Genomic DNA, 19,356 nt, shown 5'->3' with positions numbered 1-19,356 from the left:
CTCTTTGTCTGTGCAGCCATAATCACGCATGTGCACTCACTTTGAAACAAGGATTTTGTGTCTGTCTTTGTTACTGGGTTTGCATTTTGTGTGTAAAATGCCAAAATAACAAGCTCTAATTTGAATTCTATAAGCCCTTACATTCATTAATGTTAAAAAAATTGAACAATTATGACTCAGAAGCTCCAGAATCACTGCATTAACTCAAAGTTATTTGGTAATAAGCATTTTGAAATAATAAGACATTTGAGTATAATCTTGTAACAGTAAACTGAAAATGCGTACTGGTTAAATATGACAGTTTAAACAGTAAAAAAGCTTATAATTGCTTAAGCTGAACACTGGAGACCAACAAATGAAAGAGCATGTATGACTGATGATTTGAATGTTGTGTAGCAGCAGGTAAACAAGTCTGACCAGTGGTATTTATGTCAATGTAAGTACAGGAAACCATTTATAAAAACACACCTTGAAGCTTTTAGAGATAATGTACAGAAGGCAATAACTACATGTTTTTTTATAATAACCTTCTCATCAGCCTATTTTTCATGCTTAATTCTGACAAGCTTACCACTCCCCACTACAGACAGCCCTCTCAGCTCTACATAGACCCAAATCAAGCTAGATTATAAAAACTCAAATATATCTGAATTGTTAAAGAATTGTCATTGTTCCTGTGTATACATTAACAAAATTGATTTCCCCTTGCACTTAATTTGGATTAATCCTACATCCTGGCAATACTTTCATTGTTCTGTTTGCACCATGTACTTGGTTACAGGCGTACTGAGTCCACTTCACACCCTGCAAATTCATAAACTTGTTGTTTCTCTAAATGCAGTTAAGCTTTTATTTGATGTGGTTGTAATTTAATAAGAGGAGCAGACCAGCATGCCTTTTGTTTGTATAAAAATCTGTTAGTTGTGCCTGGTACTGCTGATCCTGTTATATGAAAAGTTAAAGTCAGCAGAGATGAATGTTGAGCTATACTTAGTACCTGCATACAATTTTCCACAAATATTTCACAGCACAACTTGCTGTGTAATAATACATTAGTTTAGATGGCTGGAAACTAGGTCAGTTTTCTTCTTTTTTTTTTATGCACACTCAGACAATCATTCTCAGTTCCACTTGGAACAGAGTTGTTGCTTTTTTGTGTATATATATATATACAAATATAAAATATAAATTATTTTATCTTTTCATGGGAAAAAAAGTATAGAAATTAAACTTTCATATACAGAACACCAAACTACAGAAACTAAACTTTAATATTCTGTATGTCAAAGTTTCACTTCTATTGTGTTGACCCATGAAAAGATAAAATATTTGCAAAAATGTGGGGGGTGTACTCACTGACAGAAGTACCCCTCACATTTCTCTCATAGCCCTTTACTTGTGAGAGCAGATAGTGTCCTCCTTGTTGAACTATTTTAAACTAAATACTTTAAATGCAAAGATGTCCTACTGTTACGCATCACACTATTAAACTAAAAGATGAATCAACCCTCAAATTATGTATATTCCAAAAAATGCTATATTGTAGTACTGGTGGTACTGTGGTACCCCCCACACAACAATATATGTTATTCACATAGACAACATTTTATAATCTTCACATCACTTAACTAAATTTCAGAGGTATATAAAGAGGAAAAAATAAAACTGATGTTTAGCTTTTTCACATACTTTACATATTTGTCCTTCAGTATGTGGATAATGTACTTTTTATGTAAGTGCACTATTGAAAGCATAATGTAATATTCTATTCTTATCTAATTTCCCAACGGGGATCATTAAACATTTTATTGGCAATAAGTGTTCATGAATGTTGACATTTAATTAAAATGGAACAATAGTGTCATCTTTTTCAATGGAGTTCGTATTGCATCATTTAACAGACTTCCAAGTTCACATGAGGCTAGGAAGTCCAGTTTTACAGCAGTAGGTGAGTCTTTGCTTACCTCTAGCTGGCGTGCTGTGTTTTATTAGGACTCAGCATGAAGATGAACTCCAGTGACAGGTGGACGGACAGAAAAAAAGAGATGGCCCAGAGAGATAGATCCAAAGACCTGTGGGGGAAAAACATAAGAATAAGAAAAGGATTAAAACTTTGTTATTTTTATTTTCTTTCTTTCTTTTTTTTTTTTTAACCCAACATTTTGGTAGATTCTACAATGAAAAGATAGCATCTCAAGTTGTTTTTCTTTTAGTAGCCCACTACACTTTATCTCTATCCTCATCAGATACTTCTTTACATTTTACAGTGTTAACAAAATAACTGCCCAACATAAATATGACTACAATAAACAGTTTCAGCTTAGGATTTTCAGGGAGTTATACACAGTTTTGTAAAATTTTTATTGGGGATTCATTTAATAAAGTTTTTTTTTTTTTTTTTTTTTTTTCTAAACTAAAGACATAAATCTTTTGAGCACATGTCCAGATATACCATCTTGGTAATAGTTGAATGTATTTATTTCATTACTGTCTATTAAAGGTGCCATATTATGCAAAATTCACTTTCTAAAGGTTTTCTAACAGTCACATGTGTCCTCATAGCCTGTGTATGAAGCCCAAAAATTAGATAATTCTGTCACCTCCCTCACTTGCTTGCTCCACTTTTTAGGGAATGTGTGCTCAAATGGGTGAGTCTTAGATCTTTCCCTTTGTGACCTCACAATGAGAAATAACTGCCCTTGACTCCCTTGGTTAGCTGAGTCTGCCATCTAAAATCACTGAGCAGGTGCCAGTGAAAGCCAGATCCTTTCCCAGAGAGGGACATGGACAGGCACCGCTCATGAACATTTAAAGGTTCAGACACAGAAACAGCCCGTTCTCATTAGAGCTCACTGGAGACACTTTTGGCTTGGCTGAAATTAAAGACCAAGGTTGAATTTGGGGTAATACACTTTGAAAACAATGTTATTGGACCTCTGAAACCCATATGAAATTGTTGAAAAAATGTATAATATGGGACGTTTAAGCACTGGCAGAGATGACACAGCTTGATACAACACAGGGGGACCATACGGACAGTGCCATGACACTGCTGTCCAAACAGTTCAAAAGTGGATTTCCTTTTTTTTTTTTTCAGGGAAATTTTGTCTGTGTCACTTAATGCATTGTATCAGTGTTTTATTGCTGTCACAAGGAGAGAAAATAGAATTCCTCATACCACAGACTGACACTCATCTTCATTATATTAATTACAAGGAGTATATCGCCTGTCATTCCTGTCAGTTTTAAACAAAGCGTGAACCACAGTGAAATGATGAACTGCCAACACCCACTACTTTGTGATTTGAGCATGTGCAACTGTCAACTGTCCAGTAACTCTCCCTTTTACTTTGTCCTGACTTATTGCAATACTTTAAGGAGCACTCCAGTCATCCTTTATCTCTGGTTTTAATGATAGCGACAAATTATCTTTTGCTGGTTAATTAAAAAATGAGATTCTATACTTCCTTTTCTCTTTCTTCAGTTATCTCAAGTGCAATATACACTAAAAGCTTTCTAAAATAAGATATCAAGTCCCCAGTTATGATCACCAAAAGCAGAAACCTTGAAGTCACTATATTTTCAGTCTCTGCATTGAAAATTCATATTATTTTCTGAGAACCTTAAAATGTGGGCAGTGATGCAAAAATTATGTCACTTTTTAAAGCCCTCCATCCAATTTTGATCAAAGTGTGGTTAAAATGAAACTGACACTCTGTATTTCTGAGTTTTAGTGAAGAGTACACAAAGACTCACACATCAAACAGGATGTAGGCACTTTGGCGTTCAGTTTCCAAGCCAGCTGAGCTAACAAGCTGCAGGTTATTAGAAAATCATTACTCACATCAGAGCCTTTAAAGGCGTCTGATCACCAAGACATGAAACAGCAATGTGACACAGCAGCAGGACAGCTGATTCTCACATTGAACGTGGCAGTCTGTGCATAGGTAGAACCCTATACATATTGCACAGATTGCCCAAAGCTAATGGCAGTAATGAAGACATCATTATACATATTTTTATAGCACAACCTGAGAACATCAAAGCCTTGTACACATATAAAGATTATTGGGCTGGTTTTGTCCTGATTTTGCACCTTCCCGACCAAGGATGGCAAACGTCCAATTATCTTGTGTCATATAAAATTTTCCTATAAAATGATCATTTAGTCTGAGGTTTGTTATAAGATAATTCGTCCTGACAATCAGCTCCGTAACGGGTCGTGGCTGACAAGTACTGTTCAATATTTACGACCAAAAATCTTCACGTGTGTGTGCAAAACCAACAACTCCTGAGCTGTGACTGTGTGGATTGTGACATGGAACAGAATTTAGCCAATCAAAGAGCGAGCTGACTGGGGAACAAGGAAGGATATAAAGTCTGTGTTCATACTGTTTCCAGTCTGTTATTTTTTTCAGTTCTGGATTTTTCTGTTAACCATAAATTTTTTCATCATGTATGTCCCCTGCCATGCTGGGTGTTGTGCTTTCTGGTTGTTGCCATGGCTCCTCTTCTTTGTTTTTCCGGTTGTTGCTATGTTTCTTCTTCATTTTTGTTAGATCACATTTGATGATGTATTACTGGCTAGATTCTAGATCGGGTGCAGGACAACATTGTTATATGTGTGTTGTTCTGTGATATGATTATCGCCGCACATGACACACAGTATGATCAAAAATTTTTTATCTTCACGTGTGAGGTCTCAAACAGAACTGAAAAAAAAACCCTCAGATTTAAAAAAAACTTTGTGTGTGTACCAGGCCTTTGAGAGCATTGACAGTGGCACCAGCAAAGCAATTGTTTCTGCTGGTTTGCAGTCTCAGCATGCATGATAGTGCCACAGTTTGCCTGACTGCACATAAATAGTCACAACACAGCAGATTTTTAACATCGAAAGTAATATTTATCTTCATAAGAAGTGCCTATACTCTTTAACTGTCTTCCCCTCTATTAATGTGAAATTTTTAGTTCAACACTGTTCCATCAAAACAACAGCACACCAGAGGATCCTGTGTGGCATAATATCCTGCTAAATCCCAGAGGGCGGGTGCTTCTGGCTTCAATGAAGTACACTAAAACTATAGTACACCTTTGAGGACGGGCTTTTAAAAACCCATGGGTTCCATCAAAAAGCATAGTTTATCAATTTTTATGTGAGGAATAATAAAAAGCTGCAAACTTAATTTGCTCATTCTTATTCATAATTGGTGCTATCAAATTCCACCTCTAAGTTTAAGAGATAGGAGCAATTTTGTACTGACTGACTTACCAAATTTTGCTCTTAATTTTTTTAATTGCCCTCTTCCTTTATCTTTGAATTGAAGTACATCTTTCCTTCTTGTTCATGCACGTCTAGCATTTATTTAGCATCAACTGCTAATGAAGCACTTCATTGTCTTGAAGGTGGAAGACATCCTGAGTATCTTAAAAATATGGCTTTCTTTGAAGCAGGGGTGGTATGATATAGCTATTAACAGTCGGTGTATTGCTTAAATGGATGGAAGCAGATCACCAGATAGGAGAGGCACGCAGGAATAACCACAACGAAGCTAACAAGCTCTCCACTGTGGTCAGAACAGGGTACCTCACAAAAAGAATTATCCCCTTAAATAATTTGTTGTTAAACAATGGGTTTTCCTTAAAAAATGTTCAAGAATTTTTCTTGTATTGTCAAATAAACACATATTTATTGATCCAAAGTTTTAAATGACTTGCAGTCCATTTAGATCGCATAACCTATTAAACTGCTCTTCGTTTTGCTGAAACGTTGCAGCATAGGTTGAAATGTGTCCAGACAGCGTAAACAGAGGGTACACAAAGAATGATGAAATATTAAAATTATAACTGCAATGGGAGTAGTATGTGAAGGAGAAAAGAGAAGACGGTTGTGCCACTATTTCACTAAGTGGATTAAACCTGTGTGCTCCAACATGACTGACTTCTTTATGAACTCCTGTTCTAAAAGCTAAGCTAATTACTGAAGCATAGTTCACTGAAGTCTTTCAAGATATCCAAACGTGGTCCTTGGTAAAACAGATTTGGAGAATGCTTGAAGAAATCAAGGTTTATTTATTTATTTATTTATTTTTTAGTTTTTTTGTTAACTGGTAAAACGTGCTAAACGTTAAAACTACACAATGTTTTCCTACTTATTTTTAACAGAAATCAATAATAACACTAATAAATGTCATCTAGTAAGCCCGGTATTTTCATTTGTTTATTTATTTTATCACCATATATTTATTATCCAGCACAGTTGTCAATGAATTAATCTGTTTACAGCATTCTTATTTTGATAAACCCATCCATAACACCTTGGCCTCAAACATGCCTTTGGAAAAATGCTGCCTCTTTTGCCTCATCTGAGCCACCATATTGCTCGTCTGTGTTGTATGATCTTGAAAGCCATTGATATTCTGCTCAGATGGCTGCTATATTTAGCTGCTGCTCTCAGCTCTAGCTATGTTATATGGTTGTAAAATGACCTGCCAGTGAGTGTGGTGAACATTTATATGGTGCTGAGTAGTGACAGAGGGGGGAAAGAAGAGTTAAAAGCAGATAAATGAGTATCCATAAAGTGTGGATGTGTGTGTATTTGATGTCTCACAATCTTGTGATGGCTAACAAGACTGCAGAGCATCAAAAATATTGAAAAAACTAAACAAGCTTTAACAAAAATGAAGAAACTAGTGCTGTTTTAAGAGTAGCCTCATAAAAATAACAGTGAATGCACTTACTGTGCACCAATGATTTAGCAAATAAATGACTATATATCCTTTCCTAATATTTTCTAAACCTAAACGTAATATCTTATTTTAGTTTGCCATTATAAAAGATCTGTAACAATGCACTAATTTTGTAGTTTAGTTATGAAATAACACCATGAGCTCCAGTTATAATTTTATTCAAAGAACTATTGACTCTCTCAGTCTGGAGAAGTTTTTCAATAGTGTATTTCAAAGTTAATGAAAAGAAGATGAGTTATGCACAACTAGGGTTAAAACTGCCACCAAATTGAGAGTAAAAACTACACTACATTCAAACTACATGGGGAAAATAAATAAATAAATAAATAAACCTTTAAATTTGAGAAATCTAATTAGCTGTGTGGGATTCTGGTGGTGTTTAGCGCCTGCTGTGAGTAAGGGTCATGACTGAATTTTCTCAATTTTTATTTAATGTCTGCTTCACATAACATGTCTCTGTTCCATCCTTCTCCATTCGCACTGCTATTAATCACTAGAAATGTCACCTCTTTTCTTTAATTTTCATTTGTGTTTTCATCTGTTTGCAAAATTCCCAACTTATATGAAAAATGAAGAATTTCAATGGTTACTGAATTAGACTAAAATGTAGAATTTTAATAGTTATATTGATGCACTCTCAATCCTAATAGATGTTGAGGCTTATCTGAGTTTGAGGAAAAAGCTAAAATTAGCATCATCAGAAATGTTTTTATATTAGAAACTACTCATGTATGATCTTTTGAGAAAAGCATTAATGAATGAAATCCTCTCCATAGTGAGGGCGATGAAGGTGCAACACATTCACTGAAACATTTCCAGTGTAGGAGTAATATAGTAATATAAGAAGTCGATTAAGTAGTTTAGACAGCATGAGCATCATTCAGTCAAATTTTGGATCTTTTACAGGCTGAGGCTTTTTTTGTTTTGTTTTGTTTTGGTTTTTTTTTTTTTTGCTCAAACAATATTGTACATCTTTGCCCTTTCACACATAGACACACGCACACACACCTTTTTCCCTCTTTTAGATGTAGCATAATTATCTGGTCACGATTATGAGAATCATTCTGCGCCCTAATTATAGATCCTGCTACTCGACTCTCTAATCCAAGCAACTCTGCATAAACACACAACCTTAGAGACAGTGAGGCAGCGGCACACTCTCCCCCCACTTTCTGCCAGTCTGTCCTTTCTACAGTCTCATCACTTGAGCCGCTTTAGTGAGTGAACACATCAGTGTAACTGGTCTGAGGTAATTATGTTGAGTGAGGTAAAGATGTTGGACTAATTTACTGAGATCCACAGAGGCATGAATACGTATTGAGCAATCTGTCCTTCTGTGATTTTCATTTTTGCAACAATATCTGGAATATGCTTTGGTGAATTGTTCTATCAGGGTTCAGTTTTAAAAATGGGTCAGGATTTTTCACCAAAACATTTTAAATAATAAAAGTGATGGTGATTAAAAGCAATAATTATGAACAAGCATTTTTTTTCACTATTAAGGTGATACCTAAAGAACTTCTAGCTAAAACCTGGCATAAAATCTGGAAAATTGGACAGTTGGATGACAAAAAAAGATGTAGCAGGGCTATCATTGGTAAAGCCTTCTCAGAAATGGAAGGCTGTCTAACAAGAAGAATTCTTACAGAATGGAAATGTTGACAAAAGGCTGCAGTATGCCAACTGACTGGAGAACAAGACTGAAAATCAGTGGCAACCGGCTCTTATAAAGTGATTAATCCACCTCAAAGCCCAAACCTCAACAGTGATGAAGCTGGAAAACTATTCCTGATAGGTTTGTCAAGGACAGTTTTGGCCATGTTAAAGAAGAAAAGGTATAAATACCAAATAGTGACTTTCAAGCTGAAGACTGAACCATCTGAATGATGCAACAATGAGAACACACTATCTACACTATCTACACACTATCTACTACAATAGAAGAGGACCCCTAAAACTGGTTTTACTAACCAACCTAAAACTGGTTGTTGATTTTAGTCAATGTAAGAACAACACGCCTGTTGTCATTTATGATTTTGAGGTACAAGTGGTTGATAGATGTAAGTTTTTGGGTGTCACTCTCTCCAAAGATCTGAGCTGGCAGTCAAACACTAGTTACATTGCTAAAAAGGCTCGCCAGCGTTTCTTCTTTTTACGGAAAATAAAAGAATTCACTAAAAACAAAACTACTCTTTTAAACTTTTATCGGTGTAGTATTGAAAGTCTCCTAAGCAGCTCTATCACTGTGTGGTTTAGAAATCTCCCTGTGAAAGAAAAGAAAACTTTAAACAGTGTGGTTCACTCTGCTCAAAGGACGATAGGCTGTGACCTACCAGTCCTGGAGGACATATACAAATCTAGACTCTTAACAGGAGCTTTACAGATCATCAATGATCCCTCTGGCCACCCTGCTACAGAGATGTTCAACCTCCTGCCCTCAGGAAAACAATATTGCACTATAAAATGCACTACATCTCGTCATACTAAATGTTTTTTTTTTCATAAGCTGTCATGACTTTGAACAATACACTCTGAAACACCTCACACATGCACTTTACTGTTTTAGTTACTTTTCCTGCTATTTATTTATACAGGGTCTTTATTGTTTCTTAGTATCATGCATTTTAGGATGTGTCCATGTGTTGTATTTTTAGGCCTATGTTTCATTTGTTTTGTCTGTTAAATGTTGACAGTGCACTTTGAGTTCCTTGCAACTGTTGCAAATGGGAAATAAAACTGAACTGAACTGAATTCTGCTTTTGCTGCTGAGAAAGAAATATAAAGATGAGTATGTTTGGCTAAGAATGAGCACACTTAGCTGATCATGTTTAACAGCTCTCATGGCAAATCAGAGTCAGCTAGTCACAGAACTCTTGCAGGAGCTCTGGAAAATGTGATACAAAGCAGAAAATGTTTAGACAAAATGGCCGCTTCTACTTAATTAATCATAGGTTACAGTTTAATGTTAATGTTAAGGCTGCTTTCCTTTTTGATAATTCAGCATAAACACACAAGACTTCATTACTCTTACCTTAGTGTTGAGACCAGAGTTGATTAGAAATGTGTGATTTCCTTAATGAGATTAATTAAACAATATTATTAAAGTATGTTGGAAGTTTATATCCAAATAATGACAAATTCATATGTTTTTGCCTGACTATATTAATAACACTGTTTATGGTAAAACCTGCTTGAACATCAGGTTAAAAAATGCAAAAAGCCATATACTGCAGGCTAATCACATTATGAGAGCATTGAGGCAGGAAAGAAAAGAAAATGTATCCTTGTAGAGTATTTGTGACATAAATATCAGCAAAAGGAGAGTGTAAGCATCCCATAAGCAAATCACTTATGTACCACATGGTGGAAAAATGTTTAATACTTTATGAAGAATCACTCTGAGGTCTTCAAGTGCAATTTGTTTTAGTACAGTACAAGCCATTTCAAACTTAAAAAAAAGGATAATATTTAAGATCATGTAAAATTTTTGGTATCCCCATACCATAATGCCGCCCCTCCCGCCCCCAAACCCCGCCTCAACAAGACCTACCGCCCCTACTAGGAGGTCACATTCATTTCTTTTGATCAGATTTTCTATACAGCACCAATTATGACAGAATTAATTTAAAGTCGCATTTCCTCTAGAACAGGTTTACATGTAGTCTTTTGATTAAAAAACTAAACATGATGTTATTTATCTCTTTTACATTACGCCATGTCATAGCTGTTCTCTGTGTCTATGGTGGAGTTCTGTCCAGATCCCACACATATAGACATGTGCACCCACACACAGGTGATCACACTTCCGCCAGCAGACAGAGAACATTCGTCTGAAAACACATCAACCAGCTGAAAATCCGACAACATTTGAGCCGTTTTTTTTTTTTTTAACTCTCCCAGGGAGGTGAAATGTTGCGCTCGTTCAGGTAGACGTGCCCACAGGGGCTTTGACTTTCCCACACTTTACGATAGGCTACTTCACACAGAGATTATAGAGATGTAAATAAAAAGGCATCTGAGTGGCGCCAGAGTGAATTAGTCTGAATGTAGGTTCTTGATTGATCTGGAGCACCCTTGACGTTCATCAAATGATGATATTCACGATGCTGTTTCCTATTTTGTAAACTCGGACGAACCTAGGGTTGTCTCTCATTTATACAGTAAACAGCAAGATTTTTGTCAATTCGTGCAAAATCTTCTGACTCTCCATCTGTCACACTTTGTCACGTCATGGACTAGTTTGAAAATGTTAAAATCCCCACCGATATCATAACCAATGAAACTTGGGGAGAAAAGCAATCTTAGAGCACGATGCACGGCACTGCTGCCTTCACTGCTGTTTGTCGCTGTTTGTGTTCGGTTTCACGAATGTTGCGATGAGTTTTGCCCATTATGCTGAGAACTTAATTTCTTACATGGATATGGATACAGCTGAACATTATTAATTACCATAACTGTCATTTTTGTAATTAAGGAGTCGTATTTTGTCTTAAAATGGATCTAATATTTTTATCTTTTGTTTTTAATTAACATTAAAATCAAAAAATTGAAGATCTGAACTCTAATAGTTAGAGCGACTCCACAGAATGAAATGGTCTTCATCTGGACATTTAAAAAGTGTAACTGTTTTCAGTGCTGAATGTTATTTTTGTTTTATTTATTTATTTATTGGTTTGTGTTTTTTCTAATCAAGGTCTTTCAATCATTTATGTAATTTTTTTTTTTCGTGATGAACTTTGTAAATGCAATATGGCTCCACAGCTGAGTCTAACTTTCATGCAATGTTTAAACCAGGCTATTTTGCCATTATCGTGTGTCATATTCCCACTGTAATGCTGGAAAGGACACGTAAGAAACTAGACAGTCAAAATAGACCAATTTTTATTTGTTGATGGATGGATGTGGGTCACTGTTGGCACCGCCCCTTTTGCCATAAAAAAAAAAACAAGAAAAAAAAAAACTCTCAATGCATATATTCATACAGATATAGAGACAAAGGTCCTAATACCAAATCATATTTGCACACACATACATGCACACTAAACATACTTATTAGGACATTGCAATTATTTCTATTTATTTTGCACATTACAACCAAAACCCCAAATTAAACCATTACCAGTTTATCTCTAACCTCATTTGACCTGTAGACCCCAAAACTTCTCCCTCATTAAAACTATGCTTTGCCCTCCCCTAAAATATACTGGTCCCTACAAGGTAAGTTATTAAATCAGAAAAGGTTTTATGGGGTAACAAAAAGTACACATATACATCCAAACACCATGCCCCAGCTGTGCAAGGGATTAGAGATTAGAAGAGAGAAGGGGAGGGGATTCTACTCACACACAGCTTCCAGTCTAAAATATACAACCACACAGCTTCAAACATTTATTCTGAATATCAGTAGAGATAAGTTCACTGTGAACATCAACTGCATTCACATGAGAAATCTGCTTCACACCGTATACCACAAAATAAGCCTCTTGTATCTTTAATAAACAATTGCAACCTCAAACATTGTATAAGGATCATAATGTCACTCCTGTTTGCTAATGAACAGTTGCTCCTCTGATCAGATCTTCAGTAAATTCATTGCTTATCCCTTGATAAAAAAAAAGAAAAAAAAAAAACACTGCAAGAGGATGTAATTTCAGCGCTGATAAGTAATATTATTTCAACAATGATTAAAGAGAAATGACTAACTCATATAATGAAACCTGGCTGTGAGTCATCATGTCAGAATGAAAATTAACTGATCTGAATTTTTATTTAACACCAACATATTACTGAAAAAGAGCAATAAAGAAAAAGAAATATAGAGGATAGCAGTGAGTAAGAAAGAGGGGGGGACTAGTAAACAGACTTGACTTAAGTATGCATTAATGCTATCCACATCTGTCTTGTCTTTAGTCTCTTGGGGATTCTGTGTCAAGGCAACCGCCTTTGAGTCAGTCAGAGAAAAAGAAGAAGTCAAACTTACACATCCCAAAGAAAGTGTTCCCTAAAATACATTTTGACTTGTCATTGCAAGCAGACATTCAGTGTAAACATTCAGCAACTGCAGTGTACAAGACATAAATTAAATTCTAAATCTCAAACAGCTGCAACCATTACCTTTACTAATTGTAATTTCAATTAGGCAAACAAACAAAGGCTTGACGAAAATTCACAACAGTGTTAAGGTTGTAAACACATTTGCACAGCACTGTGTGTGTGTGTGTGTGTGTGTGTGCAGGTGTGTGTGTGACTGAGCCAGTGTATTTGTGTGTGCAGGTGGGTGGTGATCTCAAGAGTATAATCGCTGTCCAGCCTTCCTGCCTGGTTTGAGACCTGACTGCTGATAACTGACAGCTGCTTCTGGTGCCCTCACTTTTCTTTTCTTTCTTTCCTGTTTTAATTCTCAAATACCTTCTTTTTCTCTTGTAAGTATGAGTAAAGGGATCTGGAAATACTTGCTTGCATAGCAGAAGAGACATCTAGTCAGTGAATTCCCTTCACATCAAGAATTTTTTTGATAATTATAGGAAGTTTAACTTGACTTCTGACTAATTAATGCTATGTGGCTCTAATTTACATTGTCATTGGCTAGCTCAGTATTATCATTTTAAGTCACTTAAACAGGTAATGCACTGTACAGTGTTTTTTCTGCTAGAGGTCACATTCTTCGTTGCAAGTGAAATTACAGTTTAAATAAATACTTCCATCACTGATCTTTCTGGTGTCATGTTAACTCTTCCTTCCCATCTCTTTATGGAAATGCAACACCACATTGTTAGGCTGCTCAAGAACATTTTAACTAATCAAATAAGGTTGCTGGTGTTTATTCCATCATGCACACGTACATACAAGTATTAAGCTCTATTTCATATTCTGCAGTGCTTTTATGTTGTGCAGCCATTTTAAAATAAGTCTTATAAGTGTTAAAGACTTGACAATCTTGACCAAATATCATGCAGGTTGCTGAATATGATAATAAAGATTGATTACCAGGTCCTGTCATTTGAAACAATTTCTCTATTCCACCCCTGTTTCTATCTACTGACCACTTAAAGCACCACTATTTCTCTCTATTTACCCTGCCCACACCACCAGGGAGGCATTGAGTTTTCTCTATGTGTGTGTGTGTGTGTGTGTGTGTGTGTGTGTGTGTGTTTGCGTTCTATCTCAGTGAGCTTATGGGTTGTGATAGGTCTTATGGAGAAAGCCAGACCATCGCAGTTAACAGTGACCTCTCTATGCTTTCTCTTTACCTCCCCCCTAATAACACTGCCAGTCCCTCTTCTTCTCAAATCTATCACTCGTTCCCTGTCTCTGTGTTTTTTCATGTAGTATTATGCCTCTTTCTTTTCATCTGCTGGCCCCTACTCCTGACATTTATCCATTTTTTGCTCACCAGAATATCTTCATTTCTGCATTCAACTACACACTTTCCCTCCAAAACTCTCTTTTTCTTTCTATCCCTCTGTTTTTATCTTAATTTTAAGGTCAAAGCGTGTCATACTGTATTGTGTGGATGGGACCAATAGAATTGTTGAGCCACAGCAAATTAAGTCATGAATAACAGGTGTGTTGGAGGATCACAAATTAAATAGAAAAAAGAGGTCTTTTTTGTAACATAAAATATACAATCCAAAGATGATTTACTGTTATTACCCTGTAAAGTCAGGAGAGACGGTGAATTTTATTTATTGCCTAGGGACCACCACAGACCTCTGCACCATTTTTATTATAATCCATTCAATACTTATTGATTTATTTCAACAGAGTCAAAGATGATGGACTAGACTAAATTAACCATCATGCTAACATAGTCAGGTTGAATATGGTGTTGTAGAAAAAGAAAGAAAGAAAGAAAAAAAAAAAAAAAACAGCAAATACTCAGTTCATTCAGTTGTACCATAGATCGAGTAAAGTTTCACTTGTATACTTATATCTTAATCATTTAAAGCTATAGTCAAGAAGTTGTCCAGTTTGATACTTTTGATACTGGCATTCCACATAAAAAGGTAATCACCACTTTCCCTGTTTTCTTCACACTGCTTTTCAAAAGAGCTTTGTGAATGGGATTAAAGTCAACAAAGCTGTCGATTTGTATTTTGCATTACATTTTCTCATGACTGTGTGATCAAATGATCTCGCAATGCATTTAACAAATGTGGAAAAAGCAGAAAGTCAAACAAGTTATCATGGATGAACGCTTCAGTCAATGTGAAAAGACAATTGAATTAATATGTTGCCATGACTGAGCAAATCTTCCAGGTAAAGTGTCATAGTTGTTCAGTGCAGATCAGTGTGAAATTGACTGGCCTGAAAAAAGGCTTTCAGTTTATTTTCACACTTTAAATCTGCTGCTTCCTAAAGCCCTCCCATCACCATTGATTAATCTTCTTTCCATTGATTTCCCCCTTGATCATTTTTAGTCTTTCCATCTTTCTGTGATGCCACATCAATTTTTTTTCTTCTTATTCTTTTCTTCTCATTTTTGTCTTCTCACTTCTTTTTCATCCATCCATCCATCCATCCATTTTCTATGCCTGCCTATTCTTTATTTATTATTTATTTTTATTTTTTAATCCATATAAATTCCCTCTGCAATTACTGTTTAACTTTATACTTAATCTTAACATCCTTGCACTCTTTAATGCCTCCATTTCTTTACTGCTTTCTCACATTCTATTTGTTTAAGCTTCTGTTCTGTTCTCTTCTTTCCCATGGCTGTAATTTCTCCTTTCTCCCACTCCTCTGTCTGCCTCCCTGTTCTTTCCCCCCTTCTTCTCCTTGCCTTCATCCACAGTGCAGTGGTCAGTGTTCACTCATTTATCTGTTTATCCACCCCACACCGGTGTAATGTGTGTGTGCGTGTGTTTGTGTGTTTACACTTCTTTGCAGGGATAATGAGAGGGCAGGCTGATCTAAACATCCAATATGACCCAATCAACCCTTACTAATAAAACAGCTTCCATTTACATGGACATGCACACACACACACTGCTGCAGTGTGCCATGGTCACTGAGACACATCATATATCCTGTGGTCCATTCATGAACACTTGACTTCTCCTGGACCTCATTATTGTGCAATTTAATTGGCGATTTTGGTTTTTCACTGTTTCATCTGATGTCTGATTGGCTCTGTACCCTCCGTCCTTGCTTCCTCTTTTTTTTTTTTTTTCTAGTAGTTGTTATCAGCTAGGGAAGCTAACACTGTTTGTCTCCTCCGCTTGTCTGCCTTAACCCTTTGTTTTTTTTTCCATCTAGAGATAATAAAAATAAAAAAAAACAAAAGAAAAACAAAAAACAATTATTTCAGGAGAAATTGTTGTTATACAGTACATAAACTGGCACGTTCATAAACTGATCGTCCTTCAGATACAGTCAGGATATATCCGAAAACTGATATGTGCATGTGTTTGTTACAGTCCTTTTTTGTTTTTTTTTTTTTGAGTAATGCTCTTCTGTCATTTCTTTTATCAAGGTCTGTCTCTATCACTACATCTTCCCCTGGCACTCTTTTAACTTTCAATTAATTCACTGAATGCACTCCAGCATGACATGTAGATCCTCTGTTTTGCCAAGTGAATTTACCTAGGCTTTCATTCAAGGTTGCGATAAGCACACATAATGGGGATTTATCCACAAAATAGTCTGCAATAGCATTCACGCCTAAGATTTTGTGAGACGCCTCTGAGGGTGCTACACATGCTGGGTGGAGTTTTTTAAAAAAAACTTTCATGTACAAAAAAGAAAAAAAAAAAAATGCACAATTCTGGCTTTGCAGACAAAAGTGTCCTGAACAGAGAGGCCCATAAATTCTGTTAATTAGACTCACATCCTACACACATTCTACGGACTACTATTTAGTTTAATGCATCATAACTGGGACTGTGTTTAACACAGACAACATAAGACTAGAGGCAAAAACAGTGGATACTGTCATTCATGTAAAGAATTCAGTAGATTTTAATTTCCTTGAATGAATAAACTACTGAAGATAAAATCACTATAAACGTACTGCACAGCTTTTTTGGTGGCTTTAAAGCATTTGTTTTTCCCACATAGCTTTAGACTCATACATATTTTAAATGGAATGTGACATCTCTAAAGACAGTAGGAACTTATATAGTTGCAGGTAATGAAAAATTGCTACAACACTGGTGTAAGCCTTAATCTGAATCCTCACAAGCTCAGTTCTTCAAAACAGAAATACAAGTCAGTTTGGAATATTTTCTCTCACACAGGCTTCATGTCAGGTCATGACTTAGAAAGACACAGTCTAAACTAAATTCAAACCATTATATCATTTATTTAGCATATCATTTGCACTTAAGTAATATTACACCTCACTTGTGCAGTTACTGAAAGTCAACAATAGTAGGGGGGAAATAGATGCTTTCTATTGCCATAAAAAACATTTGTGCCAGATCAGTAACTGTAGAAGCAATACTGAATGACAATGGGCAACATTTGCTAATGTGGGCTTCAATAAAATATACTATCAAGCCTTGGCTTGCCTTAAATTACACATGATGTTCCCTTATCTTGATGAGGCATGGACAAAAAAGTTCGAGACAGATGAAGTGCATAGAATAAAGCTGTCTGTGGCTGAGGTACAATGCAGATAAGAATGAGATGCATTCTGTAAATTGCATTCTGGACATCTTTGTTTCAAATTCACCGTGGCATATCGCATTTTTAAAACAGAGAATGCCTTTTATGTGTGTTATGAATTATGCTCTACAGCAAGGTAATGTTAACTTTTGAAATGTATTTTAATATCACTGTGGGGTACATGACCAGTCTGTTCTGAGTCATGCACTGAGGATAATTGACTGAAACCGCATCAGTCTTCATATGAAGATTAGTGCCAAACTGAACTGTTTCCTGTAAAATTCAAGAGCAAAGAAATGAGAAGTCACTGCCTCCAAAAATGATGTATCCCCCAGATGAAGGTACAGCTCCATGTTGCTTTGCCCCAGTCAGCTAGACCTGGAAGCTTTGTCAGGGGTTACTGCCTACTATTTAAAAATACCTATAATTATAGCGCTCAGTGAGAAAGACTTACTAGCTTCCTATTACTTTAATACTATATGTCCATTACTTTGTGATCAAATAGCTTGAATGGACCACTTTGTTGTGGTTCAGCCATACAGTGGCGGTGGCGTCCCAACAGTCCCAGCAGTAAAACTCAGCAGGCAGAGGGCTATAAGCCCTATTGTTTTGAGAGAAAACTCAAGAAGAGAAATGAATTTATTTGTCATGCCTGCTCACTATCATCATACATCTCATAGTATAAATGATTGCAAATGTGGTTTGTTTATGGGTCAAATTTGTTAGACTGTTTTACAAAAAATGAAGACTTCAGACTCAACCTGCTGCCCCACCTCTGTCATAGATTAACATTAAATAAGGTGTGATATAATCTGTCACTTTTGTCATTTTAACAACCAGAAGAAAAGACACCAGCCTATATTCCTAGCTTTTGCTTCTTCTATCAGATGCCCCACCCAGCAGGTTTTCAGGAGTGGTTGGTGTTGGTTTGCAAATATGAAATAGTCTACTGGCGTTGCCTTTCTTAGGCTGAGGGTGATGCATTGCACATTCAGCAGAAATCCTCAGACACGGTATTCTTGGCTGATTTAAACACCACACATTATTGTTAACAAGGTGAAAAGGTAGATTTTTAGCAGAAAGGGACTTTAAATGTCCTAGGAGTTAAATCCAAGTAACTACTTTAGACCTCTTCATAGTCGATATTGGGCTGCCTCCTACTGTGCTAAGATCACTGCTGCTGAGGCTCAACTCAGAGTCGAAGAAGAAAAGTTTAAATGACTTTAAGATCTATCCACAGCTGTCCCCTCAGACAAAAAGAGCAAAGAGTTAAACTCTGGTAGAGCACAACTAAGAACTGATTTATTAAGACAAGGCTGAAAAATAAAAAGACTTTCTTCAATGTGTGACAGTCTGAATCTATTATTATATAACAGTTATATATATTCATATATTCTTCCAACAAAATGAGTTTGCACTTAACTGTTTTGCAAAATCAGCTGAAGCTGGATTTTCAGTGACCGACTGCTGTGTGAAGATAGTTTTCTTTGTCCAAATTTTTAAATGAATTATACTGAAAAATGGAGGGGAAAAAGTCAATGTGTCAATATTTTGCATTTTTCAACTGAAATTCTCTTTTAAATTAACTCAGTTTAGAAAATGTGGTGGTTTTGTTCTCTCCAGAGAAGTTTAATGAAAATCTGATTGATAACTTATAGATTTAGGATTTGCACTTTACCACAGACAAGTGGAATACTTCTCGTATGTATTCATTCATTCATTTATTCAGCCATTCACTGTTTCTTTCCATATTTTTATGGTCCAAGTCATAAAGAATCGTATTCAGTTTGGCTGTAACGTCTTTGGTGTGCAGAGAATACAGTAACATGATCTATAACGTATTTATGAATTCCTCTGCAGACTTCTACCTCACAGCAGCATACTAAACTAATTGTGTTTCACTCTGTCTCTCAGTGTGTCTCTGTCAGTCTGTCTCGATGGCTCTGTCTCTGCCTGCCAATTACTTAAACTTTCTATCCCTTGTTGTTACTGTATCCTCTGC

General features: G+C 36.0%; 1 protein-coding gene across 2 annotated transcripts in view; it reads right to left on the bottom strand.

The window, feature by feature from the left end:
* Positions 1-19,356, bottom strand: part of zgc:172282 (leucine-rich repeat and fibronectin type III domain-containing protein 1-like protein) — a 181,652-nt gene that overhangs the window by 97,879 nt on the left and 64,417 nt on the right. For both annotated transcript variants that reach the window (XM_041995339.1, XM_041995338.1), the window contains one exon: positions 1,965-2,072. The gene's annotated coding sequence lies outside the window, so the exon portion shown is untranslated. The remainder of the gene's footprint in view (positions 1-1,964; positions 2,073-19,356) is intronic.

Source organism: Melanotaenia boesemani, chromosome 9, assembly GCF_017639745.1.
Source record: "Melanotaenia boesemani isolate fMelBoe1 chromosome 9, fMelBoe1.pri, whole genome shotgun sequence".
In the NCBI taxonomy this organism is placed as follows: domain Eukaryota; kingdom Metazoa; phylum Chordata; class Actinopteri; order Atheriniformes; family Melanotaeniidae; genus Melanotaenia; species Melanotaenia boesemani.
Note: the sequence above shows the minus strand (reverse complement) of the source record. Positions and strands in the feature narration are given on the sequence as shown.